Source organism: Orycteropus afer, unplaced genomic scaffold, assembly GCF_000298275.1.
Source record: "Orycteropus afer afer isolate SDZICR_OR568_19922 unplaced genomic scaffold, OryAfe1.0 scaffold00012, whole genome shotgun sequence".
Classification (NCBI taxonomy): domain Eukaryota; kingdom Metazoa; phylum Chordata; class Mammalia; order Tubulidentata; family Orycteropodidae; genus Orycteropus; species Orycteropus afer.
The window spans coordinates 23895762-23917281 of NW_006921599.1; positions in this window are offsets into that span (position 1 = coordinate 23895762).

Consider the following 21520-nt stretch of genomic DNA (forward strand, 5'->3'; position numbering starts at 1 on the left):
CTGTCTCTTTAAATATCCAAAATAGTCAAGCCACTTTTAGATCTTCAAAATGCCGATGCCCTTCAGACCGGCAAAAGTCCACAGCTCAGCCTGCCTTTCTCTTCACCTTCTCTGTTTATTCCCCAGCCACCAGAGCCGTCCTCCGTGCAGTCCCTGGCTAGCAGGGCTGATTCTCAGGTTAATTCTTAAGTCCTACCAGCACTCGGGAATCTCCAATCTGTCTGTGCTGTCAGGAGCACTCAGGATTACTGCCAGACCGCAGTTCATTATGTCTCCTTCTTTGGTATTTTCAAGCAAATTCTTCTGCTAGTTGGGGTTTAGTCCACTTCTATATCCTTCCCTTCAAGGCTCAGGGGCCCAGGATTATCTTCTGTGTCTGTGTTAATTGGTTTCCCTTTTCTTTGTTGAAGAGGGTCTGTGCAGTCTTTCTGCCTAGTCCGCCATGTTGCAGGAACAGCTTTTTAACTTTTTAAAGAGATCTTTTGCAACAGATTTGCCCAGTGCAATATATTGTTTGATGTCCTAACTTCTGCTTCTAAAATATTAATGTGGAAATGACATCTATGGGTAGCCACAGACTTCTTTGAGATAGAATTCATATGTTAGAATAAATGTTACTGATGTTAACAAAATGTAGATACCAATATTGATGTTCATTGCAAGATGTGTGTTTTAATAGAAGGATTTGGTTTTAGTTTATTTAAGGTCCTATCATGAATCATATTTCATAATTTTAAAAGTGATTTGAAATGCATACTATGGGCTATAAAGGTCGTTTTGACATGCTTGGCTTCCCACAAAATTAACAAGTGAAATACTGCTACTCATTTGCCAAATACATGGACTATTTGATCAAATTCATTTTCGGGGAATCTGGAGAATGTTCAAAGAGCCCTAGACATGCAATGATTAAATGCTTGACTACTAACCCAGAGTTTGGTGGTTCAAATCCACCAGCTGCTCCACAGGCAAAAGACATGGCAATCTACTTCTGTAAAGATTACATCCTTGGCAACCTTAAAGGGCAGCTCTTCTCTACCTTATATGGTTGCTATCAATCAGAATCGACATTATGACCATGGGTTGGGTTTGGAGAATGCTTTAAAAGTTGCATTTTTAGAGGAATGAGGAGGCTTGTTTTCTACTGTCTTGTTTTCTTCCCCAAAAATGGAGGTTCTAAAGAAAAGGATTCTCTTGGGGAAAAAAAAAAAAAAATCCAGATCTGTATTCTCAAGGAAAAATAACTTATTTGCCTCCTCAGCTCCCTTCCATGGCCACACAGCAGTTTTGTTCCATTACTTTTTTCCCCCTGTAAACTCTCATCCTCACTGTACTGAGTTTAAACAAAAATGACTTTGTTTAGTTCTGCAGAATTAACACGACACTCAGGCTGATTTCTAATTGAATGCAGATGTTTTCTAAGCAAAAAAAAGCTGCAGACTTGTGTGCATAATTCTTATACTGCCCTAATGGAGAGAAGTGAAGCCAAAATTAGCAACTTTTGAAAGCCAAATCTGGCCTGGCGCCACAGACTTTCTTTTTTTTTTTTTTCCTTTCCAAAGGAGTATAGACAGAAAGTCTTTAAAAATCTATCCTGGGAGGGCCACCATGTTTGTAAGAAACTTTGAAGAAAAAGAAAGAATGCCAAGTGAATCAGTGGAATCAGTGAGTGGTAATACATCACTGTCTCCCCTCTGCTCTCTGCCCTCTGAAATAAAACATTGAAAAAGTCACAAAAATGTTGATCTCTGCACAGCGCAGCAGCTAGCTTTGGAGGGGATGAGGTCAACTCAAGGGTGCTGTTTTGACTGCCTCGAGACTGAGCTGCTGACATGGACAAACTGTGAACAGCAGATGAAGACAGGGATGCTCTGTGTTCTTTTGGCTCCTCGCTTCAACAATTTGCCACTAAAGATGTAGCAACCTCATTGTTCCTTCCAGACCCAATGCCTTGTATTTTTATGAAAAGAACAGCAGGCTTTGGGAATGATTATGTAGACTTTTTTTTAAATCACTGATTATTCAGAACCTCATAATTAGGCCATTTCTGTACAATATATGTGCTCCAGAGGCCTGACCACAGGACTGACAAGAGAAAGAATATACAAATGATAGAACTTAGTGTTTTGGATAAAGTTTGTGAGTGTGTTGTTCTCTTTCTTTCCTATTGGTGATAGACTCCAAAGTAATTAAACACACGTTTAAAATGTATAAACCTGTCTAAAATGAAGAAAAATAATTCCTGGATATTGCACATTAGTCGGCCAAGAACAAAATGTCTATATGGTTAGAGTTTATTGGTGTTATAGGTGCTATTGAGTTGGTTCCAACCTATAGGAAACCTATGTACAACTGAATGAAATACTGCTTGGTCCTACATCATCCTCACAACCGTTGCTGTGTTTGAGCCCATTGTTACAGCCATTGTGTCAATTTATCTCGTTGAGAGACTTCTTCTTTTTCACTAGCCCTGTGGTTTACCAAGCATGATGTCCTTCTTCAGGGACTGGTCCCTTTCGATAGCATGTCCAAAACACATGAGATGAAGTGTCTCCATTTTCACTTCTACGGAGCATTCTGGCTGTACTTCTTCCAAGAAGGATTTGTTCATTCTTCTGGCTGTCCACAGTACATTCATGTTCTGCACCAGCACCATAATTTAAAGACATATATTCTTCCTCGGTTTTGCAAATGGAAATATCATTGCCTGGGTCAGGTGTACCTTAGTGCTTAAGGTGACATCTTTGCAAAAGACTTTAAAGAGGTCTTTTGCAGATTTACCCAATGCAAATACATCATTTGGTTCCTTGTCTTCTGCTTCCATAGGTGTTGATTATAAATCCAAGTAAAATGGATGAATGAAGTGATTGGAAATACCATGGCTTCTCATTTTCAAGTTTTTGCATACATATGAGGTGACTGGAAATACCATGGCTTGAGTCAGGCACAATTTATTTATCAAAAGGACATCTTTGCTTTTTAAAATTTTGAATAAATACTTCAATCTTTTCTCTATTTATCATGATGCTACTTATTGGTCCAATTGTGAGGATTTTTGTTTTCTTTATGTTAAAGTGTAATTCATACTGAAAAAGTCTTTGATCTTCATCTGTAAGTGCTTCAAGTCCTCTTCACTTTCAGCAAGTGGTTAGTGGGGTAGCACAATAATGGTATTGTTGCTGCTGTTAGTTACTGTCAAGTCAGCCCCTAACTGATGGTGTTCCAATGCATGTACAGTAGAGCTGGTCCATAGAGTTTTCTTAGCTGTAATCTTTAGGGAAGCAGTTCATCAGGACTTTCATCCATGGAGCTGCTAGGTGGGGTTGAAACACCAATCTTTAGGTTAGCAGATGATTGAAAACCACTTTCATCACCCAAAAAAGCTTAGTGCTGGCTTAGACTTAGGATAAGATTTAGGCAGACATTGAAAGAAAGGAGAGTGTTTCTTACTTGTTCCAACATCTTCAGTCCCTCACCCTGCACTTGAGAAGTTATTCTAATTGGAGCCCTTTTGCTGCCCTGACAGATATTGGGTTTTTATTTCTTTCAATTATATGTTTATATTTTGAAAAAGTTCATCTGCAGGCATAGCATTGCACTACATTTTAGATGTCTAAAACACGTTGGTCAGCCATGGACTTTGCCTTCATAGAATTATTTTCAAGGATTCAGTTATCTGATTATATAGATTCTAGATTCCATGGATTGAATAGCCTTTCAAAGGCACATCGTTGGGTGTTATGGATTGAATTGAGTTCCCCAAAATAATATGTGGCATTCCTAACCCCTAAAACTGTGGATGTAACCCAGTTTAAGAATAGAGTTTTCTTTGCTATTTTAATGAGGCTATATCAGTAAAGGGTATGTTCTAACTCTAACACTTCTAAGTTATAAAAAGAGCAGGTTAGACAGAGTTATACAGACATTGGGGAAGACAGACACTATCTGATGATGAAAGAGGCATAAGAATCTACAATCCCATGAACTCCAAGAATTGCTAGTGACTAGAGACTGATTAAACAAAGAAGGATCTTCTCTTAAAGCTACAAGCTGAATATGGAGTTCTAGTGACATGGACTGCAAGAAAATAAATTTCTATTATTTAAAACCTGCTGTGATATTTCTGTTATAGCAGCATTAAGAAACTAAGACTTTGAGAATAAGAGTTTGCCATCAAAGATCAACATTTTGGAGAGAGCGGAAAGGGGGAAAATTTTATCTCTATGTTTTTGCAATTTAGGATAGACTTTTGGAGGAAGGTTCTATTACAGTGTCAAAGTAGATTACATATTTAAGAAGTTAAAAATAGAATATAACTTCTAGAGATTTAATTCTTCCCCTACTTAAATAATACACATGAAAATTGAACTCTGCCCAGAGAAATACATTAAAGTATGTGCTGGAACAGAACCTAGAAGGTCAATTTAATGCTAGCTTTGTATTTACTATTGTAGAACAATGCTTAACAAAATAGTAGACGTAGGTGGTTTTTATAGACTATGAGTTTTATGTAACCTATATTTAAAGTGAATGTGGTGTCTGAGGTCAAGCTGATGCTAGAAAAAGTCATGACAGCATAAAATATTTATTACCCCAAGAAACATTAAAAATACAGAGATCCTTGTAGTTGCTTTAACAATAAGATAATGTTCCAGAGAGTTGAGAAGTTTTAATGGGTTCAGCCCAGCTCTTGATCTATGAGATCTGGAGCTATAATGATAAGTAATTAGTATACTAAGATCTTCAGATCTTTCAAGCTTTGATAGGGGCTCAAACATAACAAAGATCCTGAAGATGGCTCAGGATCCAGCAATGTTTTGTTCTGGTTTACATAAGGCTACCGCGAATTGGAGCCAACTCAACAGCAATGAACAACAACAGCAATATATTATTTAAAAGTAAAAATTAAAATATAAAATGTTAGGGAAAATAATTATCAGAGGCATGAGAAATGTAGAAATGATTTGGCTTGTCCTTATGAATACAGTATTGAGTGTTTTTAAGACACACACACATATATACACACACACACACACACACACACACATATATATATATATATATATATATATAAGATATAGCATATATATATATGCTAGATACTGTACCTGTCTAACCAGTTATTTTACCAAGTAAAAGCTAAGATGAGTTGAATACAAGTGCTAAAGTAATTTAAGCATGTAAAACATTAGAAATAGCAACAACAAAAACTGGAGGAATGCAAAGCAAAACTTGTTTCTTTCAAAACTGGAAGGAAAGGAGAATTCTTTTTTACACATTCAAGTAGTGGTAGAAAAAGACTTGAATAATATGTAATCTCATTAGCAACCAAAAAGACTAGCTCAGACAATGGAACGTAGTGAATAGTTTTGTTTTCGTCCATGTAGCACCAAAAGAAATTGGGATCTTTGACTCATAAAGATGCAGATTAGGACATTAATGGGAAAAAAGCTTTCTCACTGTACCATAAATGTTATATTAAATTGTTTCAAATGCACTTACTTTTTATTTATTTCCTTATAGGTTGCAGTCTTTGCTTCTGACCAGTCTTGTTTAGAAACTTTTAGAACACATAGTTAATAGCTTTTAGTCAAATAAATTCTCATTTTAAAGGGAACTCTTTGTGTGATAGTCTGAGGTTATTTTGCAATTGCTTGTTTTTAATGGATAGGTCTTCTTGTTTAACTAAGGATTTCTGACCTTTAAGACTGTTAGTATTTCCAGGTGATATTTACTCTGTTGATCTCTTGCTTTCATTGTTTCTTTACACTCTGTGTGTAGTTTCTGTGTTTAAGCTAGTGATTTCATGCATCTAAAACTAAACACTTGTTCTCCTTGGTTTGTATACTTTCTGGCCTTTGTCTGTGGAAACACTTCCTGAAATGGATTAGATAGATGTTGAAATCTTGGTCTCAGATGATCTCTAGCACTTCTGTTGAGAAGAGAGGAGTGACTTAATGTAGTATAAAAACTTTAGTTTATTTTCTATTTGTGCTTTGGTTTATGATATCTAATGATATCAAGTGTTGGCATCTTAGACACGCACTAAGAGGAAAAGAAAAAAAAATCTACAATATCTTAACACTATGAATTTTTTTTTCACTTTCTAAGAATTTTAAGGGAGACTGTGATACACCTAAACTAATAGTATTTATTCCCCAAGGATAATTAAAAATCAAAAAGCAAACCCATTTTCATCGAATTGATTTCCAACTCAGCGACCTCCACTGGCTTCCTGAGGTAGTAAATATTTATAGAAGTAAATTGCTTACTCTTGCTTCCATGGAGTGGCTGGTGGGTTTGAACCACCAACCTTCTGGTTAGCAGTCAGATGACTTAGGCACTGTGCTACCAGAGCTCCATGGATGATATAAATTACTGTCAGGTAGCTTGAGGCTAATTTTCTTAGATTGGGATAAAGTAAGTACTTAAGCAAGGGAGTCAAAAAGGAAAGAATCAAGCTATCAAAGGAGTAGGACCAGTGGAATCCATTTTATCTTAATCTTCTATTCTGTGCTTATGGACTGGCTATAGTAGGTGGAATTTCAGATTTATATTACCTGGAGTTACTTTGGGGACAATCCTGCTCTCAGCTAGTCTGCCTGAGTTTGTCCAATGGCCATCCTCCCAGGGACAAGAATGATGTCTGATTCACTGGATCTAAAAGCTAATGTCACTCATCACTTCCAAAATCACTGCTGTGTAAGCTAAGCAATGTCGTTTGTGGAGAACATGGAAACCTCTCTGGAGCCTTGTAAGAATAAAAGCAATAATCAAAAGTGAGGTACTTAAGCAGCCCCAGTAAACAAGAAAATACAACAAATACCATTCCATTTACTGGCTTTCAAAAATCGAAAAAAAGAGATATAGCACTGAAGTGCATATCAGAAAGAAAAATCAAGACATTATAGAAGCAAGGGGAGGAGGGAACATACCAAATGAAAATTCCCTCTGAGCCCACAGAAAGCAATAAGGTTTCTCATTTAACCTCAGAAAATGACTTGAAAATCACTTGTACTTTGAAACGATTCTAAATTGCAAACTAATTTCCCAGTGGGATATGTTGATGGCCTACTGTACACAGCATAAATAATGAGTTTGCAACCAGGACCCCCAATAAATCAGTGCACGTTCATGGACTTTATCAACAAGTTTTTTTGTTTTTTGTTTTTTCTTCCATCTGACTTTGCAATGTTAATGCTTCCAGTTAGGAGTTTTACTGTGTCAGCAGGTGAATTCCCTGGCAGTAAGTCAGACTTTAATGGAACATGCTGGTAGAAATGATTATGCTTGTGCAGTGTAAAATTCTGGCATGAGTGTTAGGCTCCTAAAATACATGGGCATGGCCTGCTACATACCCTGGTTGCAGGTGTTCTTGGCTGCTTGACTTTTAATGCTATACTTTGAATTAACCATGAGAAAGTAAAACTTCTATCTTTCAGAGAATTTTAGAGCTGGAAGATGTAATGAGATAAAGTCTAACCTTCTTTATACCAAGAAAAAAATCTGTGGGGGGTTAAGTGGCTGGTGAGATGACACACACTAATAATTAGGGGAGTCTAACTCAGAACCACCCTACTCCCCTAATACACATTTCCTCTCTTGCAGATTCTGCTCTTCACAGAAAAAAAAAAAAAAAGAAAGAAAATGAAGAACACAATCATGTTTATAAATGTGCTTAAGAAAACTAAACAATATTACAAATCTCATATATATTCATATATAATCTAGTAATACAAAGCAAAGCATAATATCTGGTACATAAGGACATCTAGTCTTTTCTTACTATAAAACAGGTATATTATGCAAGAAGTGTACAAGTGATCATGAAGATATTTTTTATAAGATATATTCATTAAATTTAAAGATGTTGTTGTTGTTGTTGTTATGTGCCGTTGAGTCAGACCTGACTCATAGCGACCCCTCCTTGGGTTTCCGAGGCAGTATCACTATGGAAGTAGATTGCCCCATCTTCCTTTTGAGGAGTGGCTGGTGGGTTTGAACCACCAGCCTTCTGGTTAGCAGTCAAGTGCCTTAGGCACTACGTTACCACAGCTCCTAAATTTAAAGATATACTTAATGTAATGTCATTAAAGAGTTAATACAATGCCTATAAGCAATGCTTGGGACCGAATATGATGTCCCCAAAAATAAAAAATAATTAAAAAAAATACCCCTTGGAGATGAGAGCTTATCATTCTTACCCTCTGTGATGGTAAGTTGTCAACTAGGCTAGACTATGGTGCTCAGTTGTTGGTCAAATACTAGTCTAATTGTTCCTATGAAGTATTCACATGTGATTAGCATATAAATCAGGTGGCTTTAAGTGACGCCAGTTACTCTACCTAATGCAGGTAAATTTGATCCAATCAATTGAAGGCCTTAATAGCAAAACCCAAGGTTTCTTTAGGGTGGATTCTACCTCCAGATTGTAATAGAGATCCTGCTAGAATTCTTCTCTCTTCTCACCACCTGACTTACTGATTTGGAACACAAAGACTGCAGAAATGTCCAGCCTCTGCCACCTGACCTACAGATTTTGGATTGCCAGCCTCCCTAATCACCTGTGTCAATTCCTCAAAAATAAATCAAACTCTCTTTGTATATCTATCTATCTATCTATCTAATCTCATAGGTTCTGTTTCTCTGTTGTTGTTGTTATTTGCCATCGAGTCAGACCCGACTCATAGCAACCCCTCCTTGGGTTTCCGAGGCAGTATCATTACGGAAGTAGATTGTCCAACCTTCCTTCTGAGGAGTAGCTGGTGGGTTTGAACCTCCAGCTTTCTAATTAGCAGTCAAGTGCCTTAGGCACTATGCTACCAAAGCTCCCAACAAACAAACTCACTGGTTGAGTCTAATCCAACACCTAGTGACCCCTCCTTGAGGCAGGGAGACCCCTCCTCTGAGGCAGTGTCACTATGGAAGTAGATTGCCCAATCTTCCTTCCAAGGAGTGGCTGGTAGGTTTGAACCACCAGCCTTCTGGTTAGCTGTCAAATGCCTTAAGCTCTATGCCACCAGAGCTCATTAAAACCCATGCTTTTCCATAGTGAAGTAATTTTTTGAGTCATAAAGAATTTATATTTCCAGAACTGCCATGTAGTTCAGTGAGTAAACTGGGTTCGCACAGCCATGGCTCCTCTGAGATCACTCAGTCAGTCTACACTGTGGCATCATGTAGTTTCCACCACAAAAACCAAACTCACTGCCATCAAGTTAGTCCTGACTCATTGCAACCCCTCCTTGGGTTTCTGAGGTGGTGTCTTTACAGAAGTACATTGCCTAGTCTTCTTTCTGAGGAGTGGCTGGTGGGTTTGAACTGTCAGCCTTCTTGTTAGCAGTTAAATGTCTTAGGTGCTATGTCACCAGAGAGATGCTCAAATTCTTAAGTCAGTTAATCCAGGGTGTATTTACTCTGCTATGTGATAAGATTTCTGCTACTTCAAAGCATTTCCAGCTATACAACCTTCCTCGAGTATCCAAAGGATCATATATATAGCTTTCTAATGGTGTTGCTTTATTTTAACTTCTCCATTAGATCCTCAAGCATACAAGTAAAATCTGAACTGTAATGCAACATGAATATCAGTGTAGCCATTACAAAGCCACCTCACCTGGATTTGCAGTGTCAGTCAATGATCTTTCTTTCATTGCTTCCTTTGTTCCCCTTTTTCTATTGACTAGTTCAGACCCCAAACCTTCCATTCAAATCCTCAGCTTCATTCCCTCTGTCACCATTCTTCATAGACGAACATCTTTCTCTACAGGGAAAATCAGTCAATCAGTCAGGAACACCTCAACCTGCTTCCCTCCTCCAACAAACTGTATCCAAAACTATCATCCTCTCCTTTCCTACAATCTGTACCTCTATTGTCTAGATTCTATTGCATTTTGCTCCAAAAGTGGTCAACCCTTCGGTAAAATTTAATCTTTCAAACCTAAAAACTCAAAGAAAAAGAAGAATGAAAACAAGAGAGCAAACAAAAAATTCACTTGGCCACACATTTGCCTTTAGCTGTTATCTGCCAAATTTTTATACTCCCAGTTCAGTCTTTACTTCCACACTCCTGTCCTTTCATTATGAACACACACACCTCTGCCTCTCCCACCTGATACCTTTTTACAAAATTTCTCAATAGCTATCCAGATGCTAATACCAAAGAACTCAATCTACTGAGCTTCTCTTCTGGGGTCACACTTCAGATTCTGAAGAACTTACTTGTAACCATCACTTTCTTTGTTATCAATGTCACCACTTTGTCCCAATTTTCCACTAGCTGTTCTTGATAGGTACCTGTTTCTATATCTTAAATGTTTCTATTCCTCAGGATTCCCTCCCCAGTCTTAGCTTTTCTCCCATTTCATCCACTTATATTTAGTGAAAACATGGCTTTTATGGCTACAATACCCACCTTGATGGGATAATTCTCAAATCTGCTGCACATTGAAATGAGACTTCTTTTTCATGGAATAACCAAAAACCAAACTCACTGCCACCTAGTCAATTCCAACTCATAGAGACCTTTCCTTGGCAGTATCTCTATGAAAGTAGATTGCCTAGTCTTCCTTCTCATGAGTGACTGGTGGGTTTGAACCACCAACCTTCTGGGTAGCAGTCAAATGCCTTAGGGGCTATGCCACCAGAACTCCTTTTCTAGAGAATAGACTTGCTGTTGTTGTTAAGTGCCGTCGAGTCGTTTCCGACTCATAGCGACCCCATGCACAGAAGAACGAAACACTGCCCAATCCTGCGCCAGCCCCACAATCCCTGCTATACTTGAGCCCATCATTGCAGCCACTGTGTCAATCCATCTCATTGAAGGCCTCCCCCTCTTTCGTTGACCCTCCACCCTACCAAGAATGACATCCTTCTCCAGGGAATGGTCCCTTCTTACAACATGACCAAAATAGGTGAGACAAAGTCTGACCATTCTTGCTTCCAAGGAGCATTCTGGCTGCACTTCCTCCAGGACAGATCTGTTAGTTCTTTTAGCAGTCCACGGTACTTTCAGCATTCTTCGCCAGCACCACAACTCAAAAGCATCAACTCTTCTTCAGTCTTCCTTATTCATTGTCCAGCTGTCATAGAATAGACTAGTATTATTTAATAATACATTTTTTAAACTGGAATTTTTATATGTACTCCTCAATCATTTCCTTCTTCTGTGTTCCTTATCTTGATGAACCTTGTGTATATATGCACATGTTGTTGTTATGTGTCATGGAGTCGGACCTGACTCATAGCGACCCCTCCTTGGGTTTCCGAGACAGTATCACTACAGAAGTAGATTGCCCCATCTTCCTTCCGAGGAGTGGCTGGTGGGTTTGAACCACCAGCCTTCTGGTTAGCAGTTAAGTGCCTTAGGCACTACGCTACCAGAGCTCCTATATATGCACATAGAGAGATTTATCTCAAGGAAATGGCTCATGCAGTTGTAGAGGCTGGAGAGTACCAAGTCCATGGTGGGAGGTCAGGCTAAAATAAAGTAATCTTGGGAAGTATTCTTTATATATCCTTCATTCTTAGTTTCTGGAAGCAATTGTTGATAACAATATAAAGATTCTATACATTTTTCCCTTGTAATATGTGATAGTTAAGGTTATGTGTCAACTTGATAGGGTCATGATTCTCAAAGTGGTTTGTCAGTTACCATGTACTCTGTCAGTTACGTAATGATGTAGTCATCCCCCATGATTAGATCCTGATATAATGTAATCACCTCTATGATGAGATCTGCTATGTGCAATCAATCAACTGAAAGAGAGTTTCCTTGGGCATGTAGCCTGCATAAATATATATGGACATTCTGGAAACTCTCCATCTTTTTGCTTGATTTAGATACTGCAGCTGGCTCATCATTATCTAACCTCTGGTTCTTTGGACTTGAGTCAGCAGCCTACCACATTGTCTGCCAATCTTAGAATTAGTCAGCGTCCACAGTGTGTGAGCCAGAAGCCTGCTGTCTTACCTGTCAATCTTAAATATGTCAACCCCTACAGCTACGTGAGTCAAGAAAAGCCTCCAGCCTGACCTCCCACCATGGACTTGGGACTTTCCAGCCTCTACAACTGCATGAGCCATTTTCTTGAGATAAATCTCTGTACACGTATACATATATAAGCTTTCCTGGTTTTGCTTTGCTAGAGAAATCAGCCAAATACATAATATCTCTCAGATCTTCTGCCTCTTCACTATCCCAACACCACTGCCTTAGTTCAGAACTATCAGCTCCCTTCCAGATTATGGATTACAGGACAGTAAACTGAGTGGTTTGTCTGCCTTCACCTGTACCTTCCTCTATCCCATTTCCCCAGTGTAGACAGTGAATTGAAAAACATTCTTCAATGGTTCCCCATTACTAAAGCTAAATGCCAAACTATTTAACATGGCATAAAAGCCCCTTTCTCATGTCTTGCCTCTCAACCTTGCAGTCTGGATGGCATGCTAAATTAGTTCCTATTCCTAGAAAATCCCTTCCTCTCTCATTCCTCAAGATATCCCTACAAGAGAATTTTCTCTCTGAAAGCCTCTCTCTTCACATGGTGCTCTCTAATTCACCCTTTAAAACCTAGATATTACCAAAACTCAGATATTACCACAAACTGTTGCAGACTTCTTCTTCCTCACTCAGACTGTTATGGACCATTACTGTGTTCTTTTAGGCCCCAGTGCATAGCTTTACCATAGCATTGACACATAGTATTGTTCTTAGTTTTTATCTTCTCCCTTCTCCATAAGCTAAGGAAGGAAGTAGGAGATACATCTTTCAATATGATACATCACAGAACCTGGCTTATAATAAGTATTAAATAAATGCTTCATTAGTAAAGATATGGCAAAGTATCTAAAGTAAATTATTATAATTTTGATCATACAGATTATTCATGTGATTTTTTATGTATTTTAATCCTTTTGTTAAATTACATGCATTTACCAATAAAGTTGTTTCATGTTACAAAATATCAAAGAGAATATTAATATTTCTTTTCTAATTCTCATCTAGTTTTTTAAGCAAATGATAAACATACTAATAGAGAACATAGTATGTCTCAAGAACATTTTATTATTTTACATTTATTTATTCATTTAAAATTTCCAACAATTCCATTTGTTTTTGTTATTTGCCTTGAAGTCAGCCACAGACTCATGGAGATCCTGTGCACAAGGATGTTGGACCATTGTGATCCATAAGGTTTTCACTGGCTGACTTGAAGAAGCAGATCTCCTGTCTTTTCTTTCTAGGTCATCTTAGTCTGAAAGTTCTACTTACACGAGTTCAGCATCAAAACAACATGCAAGTCTCCACTGACAGATGGGGGGTGATTGCACATGAAGTGCATTGGCTGGTGATCAAACCCAGGTCTCCCATACGTAAGGCAAGAATTCTACAACTGAACCACCAATGCATTCACAGCAACTTCATGGGCAGGTATTATTATTATCATCCCCATTTTACACATGAGAAAATTGACTCACAGAAAGAAGCAGAAGGGAGATAGGAAGCCAGCGGACATAGCTCCAAAACCGCTGTTGTTGCTGTTAGGTGCACTTGGGTCAGTTTCGATTTAGAACAAGTCCATGTAACAGAGAAGTACTGTCCTACAAAGCTTCCTAGACTACAATCTTTATGAAAGAAGATTGCCAAAAGTTTGACAGAGCTAAACTGTCAAACTTTTAGTTAGAGGTTAACTGTTACATCACTAGGGTTCCACTTCATTGCTATGACATCTGGCAAATATAGTACTGACACTGCCTTGCAATTGTGCTTCAGTCTGACTTCTTCCATCCATCCATTCTTTTCATCATCTTCCTAGAACATTTCTTTTGTTTCTTTGTTTGTTTGCTTATGTTTCTAACAGTATCATCACATTATTAATAATAAACCTCCCAATTTGAAGATGATACCTCTTCTCAAGCCTGGCCTGTCCTTGTCCCTCGCAGTCAATAATATTTGCCTAGAATGGAGGATTTTTACAAGTATAAAGAAGAGATTAAGAAAAATGCCTATGAATCAGTTCAAAAGTTGCAAAAACTATCATTGTTGTTATGTGCTGTTGAGTCGGACTCGACTCATAGTGACCCCTCCTTGAGTTTCCAAGGCAGTAATCACTACGGAAGTAGGATTGCCCAACCTTCCTTCTGAGGAGTGGCTGGTGGGTTTGAACCGCCAGCCTTCTGGTTAGCAGTCAAGTGCCTTAGGCACTATTCTACCAGAGCGCCCGCAAAAACTATTAGAATCTAAAAATGCTTCTATATTCCCTTTAGAATCTAGAAGTTAGCAAAGAGGTATTTAAATTACATTTAGAGTATCTACGGAAAAATTTTCCATAAAAGATACTCCAAAGTTATGGAGATTCCTTTGCAATTTGAATTTTTTTTACATTAATTGACAGAATGGTGGATGGAAATACATCTCAGTACCCATTACATGACAAGTTCTTGATAGGATCACATGATCCCCTAACCTTCAATTACTATAAAATCTTTGCAAATAAGGTACAGTCTTCATAGTCTAAAATACACCCTTCCAAGTGCTAAGTGTGTTTTTTACAGTGTTATGACTTGTATCAGGGTAATGGTGACAGAAAGAATAAATCTGTTCATTTGTTTATGCCCGTGTGGTGAAAACAAAGTGAATATCAGCCAACATAATTCAAGTGACATTATTCTAAAATATCCTCCTCCTACACAAAGCAGGATTTCATATTTGCAGATAATATTTATCCCAGCTGCAAGCCATGTTATACTGGTCCTTTGTTTCATACTACAAAATCATCATATTTAAGTAGATTGGAAATGCCAAGTCAGGTGTCTTTCACCACACTGTTAGGATGAGGAATGTCATGAAAGTATTCTAAACCCTTGGAAAGGCTGTGTTTGATTTAATATATTTGTAATGTATGTTACTGGGATGGCAGCATAGTCTGCATTTGCCAACATTTGGTCAAACCAACAACGATTCCCATCTGCCTAGTGGTTAACTTGGACTGGTCAGTATGAATTCACGAGCATGAGGTCTGGCCAAATTCTTTGAAAGAAACTGAGAGAAGTGGGATACACAATTATCCAGCCTTCCTGCCAAGTAGAATATAATAGGGCATTTCATTGTCCAAACTATGATGTGTCCTGTACTCTTTGATGATACTCAAATTCAAACAACAACATTTCTTTTAATCCTTATCATATTGTGATTTCTTAAATGGAAATGAATGTTTGCCCTTTCCCTTTTATTGCACAGGTATCCCATATGTAAAAGGTATGAATAGTTAAGTTACAAAACTTAATAAAAACAGACCTTTTTTTTTTCTTGAAAAGAAATACTTTTAATTAGTTCATTTCTATTTTTGTAAGTGTTGATTATTGATACTTAGAGTTTACTCATCACTGAACTAGGAATTTGAAGGCAAATATAAAGATCTCACCTATGCTCTCAAGTGTGTTACAATTTCTCCAGGGAGACCCAAAAAGAAATAGATGCAGAAGGATATGATGAAGGTCAGTGGTTCAAACCTCCCAGCTGCTCTGTGGGAGAAAGATAAGATAGTCTGCTTCCGTAAAGATTTCCAGCCTTGGATACCCTGTGGAGCAGTTAGCTGTACTCTGTCTGGAATGGTCACTACAGGTTGGAATCAACTCAATGGCAGTGTGGTTATATAGCAGTAATATGAATAAATGCTCTGGAAGAAATAACTTATCAGTGCTTGGAGCTTAAGTGATAACCTTAGAGAGAAGAGCTCCTTGTTCTGGATCTTTTCTGTTTTTTATTTTATTTTATTTTTAGGTTTTTATAAATTCCATTCATTTTCTGTTAGTTCACATGAAAAACAAACTAGCAAAAACCAGCTGCTGTCAAATTGGTTCTGACTCATGGAGATTATGTGAGTCAGAGTAGAACTGTGCTCCTGTGCTCCGCAGAGTGGTTTTTTTTTTTTTCCCTTCTTTTATTTTTTCCTTTTAATTTTATTTATTTTGTTTTGGTTGTTGTGAATATACACAACAAAACATACATCAGTTCAACAGTTTCTATATGTACATTTCAGTGACATTGATTACATTCTTTGAGTTGTGTTACCATTCCCATCCTCTTTTGCTGGGTGGTTCCTCCCCTCCTCCCATTAATATAAACTCACTGCCCTCTAAGGTAATGAGTGAATAGAAGTTCAGCAGAAAACCTTAGCTGCCTTCTACACAACTGCAAAATTGCCCAATACTGAAATGGTATCATCTGTCCTTCAATTTTTGCTGCTGCAGTGGAGTGTGATGGTGTTAGTGGATGGAGATGGGTGAAGAATGAAGGCAACTTTCTACTGAATCAAAAGACAAACATGGGGAAAATAACCTTGAGCCTTCACCTTAGAAGTTATTTTTATTTCATCTTAATTTGGAGAGGTTTATAAAACTCTACTCATCATAGTCTTGAAGGTTGGGGTTATTTGCAAATATTTGAAGACACTGAAAAGACTTTACCCCTTAAATGGAGTGTCTGCATAGTGCAAATTATTAACATGCTGGGCTGTTAACTGAAAGGTTGAACATACGAGCTTGCCCAGGGAACCTTAAAGAAGTCCAAAGATCTACTTGTGAAAAATCAGCCACGGAGAACCCTATGGAACACAGTTGTCCATTGATACAAATAGGGTTGCCATGAGTCAGAATCAACTTGACAGCAACTGGTTTTAATTGTTACAAGTATTGCTTAGATCTATGGTTTTAATTAGAAATCAAAAATTATTAAGAGGACTCAAGGGAAGAATTGTGTTCAACAGAGATATGTAAGACCTGCAAATACAGAGACTGAGAATGCTTCACCATTACCTTGGAGTGTTTGACCCCAAAACATTGTGTTTCACAGGTAACACTAGAAGCTAGAGCCATAGAATTATAATGCTTGAAGATCTAAATGAGGAACATAGACAGGAACCCTTGTCTTGTAGCTTCCATTTAAGGTCACAAATACCACAGAGAGGAAGCGATTATGTTCAATAGGTTGTACTTATATCTGAAAATTACATAAAATTCATGTTATGTATGAGCACAAAAACTAATAGTATAAAGCTTAGTCAGATGTTTTTGGCCTGTGGGGATTCTCCATAAATATGTACAATTGAATATTACAATATTCAAATAAGTAGAATGTTATCACATAAACTTAGCAACAAAATTGTTCTAAATTCAGTTTGTATTCTTTGATTTGTAAAGAAGGAAGTTATTTTTCCTTCTAAATCAAAAGTATTAATAGTTAGAGATTCTGCAATCAGATATAGATTATTTTAGCTTTAGGTTACCAGTACTCTAGAATGACATTGTCAAAATTCCTTGATCATCTAGTGGCATTTGCTGAGCAATAAAACTAATAATAAAATTAATAAATTATATATTATTTATTTCAAAAAATAGTTCTTTCTCCCATACTAATCCTTTATTGATTAAAGTCCAAGTTAAAAGAATCTTTCATCTGTTGCTAAATAAAGATCTACATGTGCAACCAAATCTGTTGGCTTCCAGTAGATTCCAACTCAGGAACTCTGTATGACAGAGTACAACAGCCTTATAGGGTTTCCAGAACTGTCAATCTTTACAGAAGCTGACTGCCTCATCTTTCTCTCATGGAATGTCTGGTGGGTTTAAATTGCTGACATTTCAGTTAACAGCCAAATGCTTAACCACTGTGCCACCAGGGGTCCTTCATGTGAAATTACCTACTAAGCTTGTACAGTTACTGTTGGATTATTCTAGTTAGGTAAGAGGTTAGCTTCCTTTTCACCACACAGGTCCTGACTTTCTATAAATATAACTTAAATGGAGAAAAAATATATAATAATTTGGTTTTGGCAGATTCTACTAGTGGATGTGAGATCAAAAATATGTCTGGATGATATATTTAAAATGATTTTGTGTTGTGTTTCGTCTTTGTAGACAGTTGTAATTATATATAATTGTACATTATTCTGTTTTGTTTACAATGTTATTGTTGTTAGCTGCTGTCTAGTTGTTTCTAATTTATGGCAACATTATATGTGCAGAGTAGAACTGCGTCATAGGGTTTTCAAGACTATGACCTTTTGGAAACAGAGAGTCAGGCCTGTCATCTGAGGAGCCCAGGTGAAGATTTGAACTGTCAACCTTTCAGCTAGTAGTTCAGCTGAACTGATTGAACCACCCAAGGACTCCTAGTCTTCATCTTTATTAATCACTACTGGAAATGTTTGTCCATCTTAGGCCATGTTGTGAATGAAGGAAGATGTTCTGAGACATTTTAGAGGAAAATGGAGATTCCAAAAGGTTTTATTGCTCAGCAAATACCACTAGATGATCAAGGAATTTTCACAGTGCCATTCTAGAGTACTGGTAACCTAAAGCTAAAATAATCCATATCTAATTGCAGAATCTTAAATTATTCATACTTTTGATTTAGAAGGAAAAATAACTTCTTTCTTTGTTGTTGTTGTTTGCCGTTGAGTCAGCCCCAACTCATAGTGACCCCTCCTTGGGTTTCCGAGGCAGTATCACTACGAAAGTAGGATTGCCCAACCTTCCTTCCGAGGAGTGGCTGGTGGGTTTGAACCGCCAGCCTTCTGGTGAGCAGTCAAGTGCCTTAGGCACTATGCTACCAGAGCTCCTAACTTCTTTCTTTACAAATCAAGAAATACAAACTGAATTTAGAACAATTTTGTTGCTAAGTTTATGTGATAACATTCTACTTATTTGATTATTGGTGAATCATATAAGTTTCATTCATTCATTCATTCATCCAAAAAGGCATTTAGTTTCCACTATGAGAGACCATATGCTGCATTCTGGGGGTATAAGTTAATTAAGATTGGTCTCTGCCCTTAAGAAGCTTAAAATGTAGTACGTTGGGAATGGAATATTTGGTTTGCCATAACACTCTGATCCGTTAACTTTCACATTTGGCTAAAATGATGGGCTCACAGCCAATATATAAAATGATGGAGGAAGTGTACATTAAGAGGAATGAAACAGTAGAAAAAAAGTGCTTCCCATGATTTTTATTGATAAAAAACAAAAACAAATCTGTTGCCCTCAAGTCAATTCCATCTCATAGTGACTCTATAAGATACAGTAGAACTGCTCCATAGGATTTCCAAGGCTGTAATCGGGGCCGACTCGACAGCACATAACAACAATAACAATCTTTATGAAAGCAGAGTGCCACATCTTTCTCCCATGGAGTGGCTGGTGGGTTTGAACCATTGACCTTTCAGTTAGCCACCAATCACTTATCCATATGCAATCAGGACTCTCACCTATACTGATAGTTGCCATTTATTTATTTTTTAGGTGTCAATTTTTTCAACAAACTAAAAACCTGCTATTATGATACTTTGGGTTAGAACTCAGTCAAGAAATAATCACAGCCACATTGTGATAAGTAAAATTCAAGATCCAATGCAATTGAAATGATAAAAGCTCATTGCTCAACTTAATTGTTCTTTTTCCTCTTAATACTGCCTGTTAATATTTTGCAATTGGAATATTTTCCTTCTGTACTTTTACTTGAATTGTGTGAATATAGCTTATGAAAATTATTATCACTTTGTCTTTTGTCTTCTTTCTGCTTTGCGTAGACACACTCACAAGCAGGAAAAAAGTTAGCTTACTCATACCATAGATGTTATATATGTGTTATTTCCTATTTTCAAATTTCCATCTGTATTCCAAATTTCTGTATTCATTCACATTGTGGTAGAGAACACACACATATATACTCAGAGGGAGAAATATTACCCATAGTATTGGTAATAAGTATGAAAGTTGTATTTTCTTTTAAATATTCAAGATCATATTAAACATAAAGATTATGTTGAATCAATAAGTGAGGATATTAGGATATATCTATTAAAGAAATATTGGTTCTGAATATCTTTCCCATGAATATTTTATTCAGATTTCTCTATCACATGTTTTTAATAGTGACCAAGGCTGCAATGTTGTACAACCTCAGAGGGCACCACTCACATCATAAATCTATGAGGACTGTGCTCTCTGAAACTGTGCTCGGGTTTATGCACTGGCCCTGGGATAGAGAATTGATGAGAGTTTTTCTTATGTACTTTGCTATTAATTTAACAAATATTTATATGCATATGTATATGACATTAATAGACCCTGTGAAAGAGAACTCAAAAGTTTCAATGAGATTTTGGTGTATGTAAGCATGAGGATATTTGAAATTTCTATAGGGGGAAAAGAAGTTGAGTGATTATGAAGAATCAATAGAAATTATATAATAAGCAGAAAATATTACTTTCCACTAAATAATCTCAGATTTAAAGCAAGTTTGTTAATATTTGTTTTGCTGTGATTTGTTTTCGTCTTAAAAGAAATAAGAACCACATATAGTTTTTCTCTACCTCCTGTCTATCCCACTGTGGCAATTTGGTTATTATGATGGTGGAAGCTATCCCACTGATATTTCAAATACTATCATGGTCAACCATGGAGGACAGTTTTCAGGGGAGTTATCAGATTACATCAGACAAGGAAGAAAGGCCTGGTGATCTACTATCTGATGAAAATCCTGTGAATCACAACAGAACATTGTCAGACTTGCTTACTTTGGGCACTTCATCAAGAAAACTCGTTTGCTAGAGGAGAACATCATGTTTGGTGCACTAGAGCCAACAAGGGCGTGAGTGATCCTACATGAGATGGATTGGCACAATAACCACAACAACAAACTCACATGGTGACAATCTTGAAGTCCTTGACACAGGACCAGAAATTTCATTTGTTGTACATAACATGCCATGAGTCGGAGTTGACTCAACAACAGCAAATAACAACATAGCTCCTCTGGCAATCAAGTTTCCATCTATTTATTATGGTATGTTAAAGTCAGCCAGGGGGCAAATGTAGGAGATACTCATGAATATATATAAAACCTACACGGAAGTTTCTAGATATTTCCTCCTGGTTTTAGTGAAAACACCAAAGCACTGATGAGGAAACTTATGCAACTTTCTACATGCTACCGTGTATCAACAACTATTTGTTTAGACATGACATTCTTTAAATAAAGGCACATTTGCAAAAACACCTACCCTTCCTTTATGATTCAGCCTTTCCCAGTTATAGCTGGTTGATTGTCTTATTGTTCAGAGATCACAATGGGGCCAAGTTAGAACAAACTCATTAAGAAAATGGAATGGTATTGAACATCAGAATACTTACGTTTTGTGCATATTGAAATTTTCAATCGTGAGTTTGGAGAGGAAATAAAACCATTAGAGCAAATGAGAAAATCAAATGGCCAGATGTAAGGAGATGAGACAAAAATGTGAAGTTAAAAGTAGGAAGCTAGCTCTGGTGGCCTAGTGGTTTAAGCATTCAGCTGCTAACCAAAAAGTTGGGGGTTTGAACCCACCAACCACTGTGGGAAAAGGTGAGGCAGTCTCTTACCCTAAGGTCACTATTAGTTGGAATCAACTCAATGGCAGTAGGTTTTTGAAATAGATAATCTGCAGGGGCTAACTTTGTATCTGAAATATATATA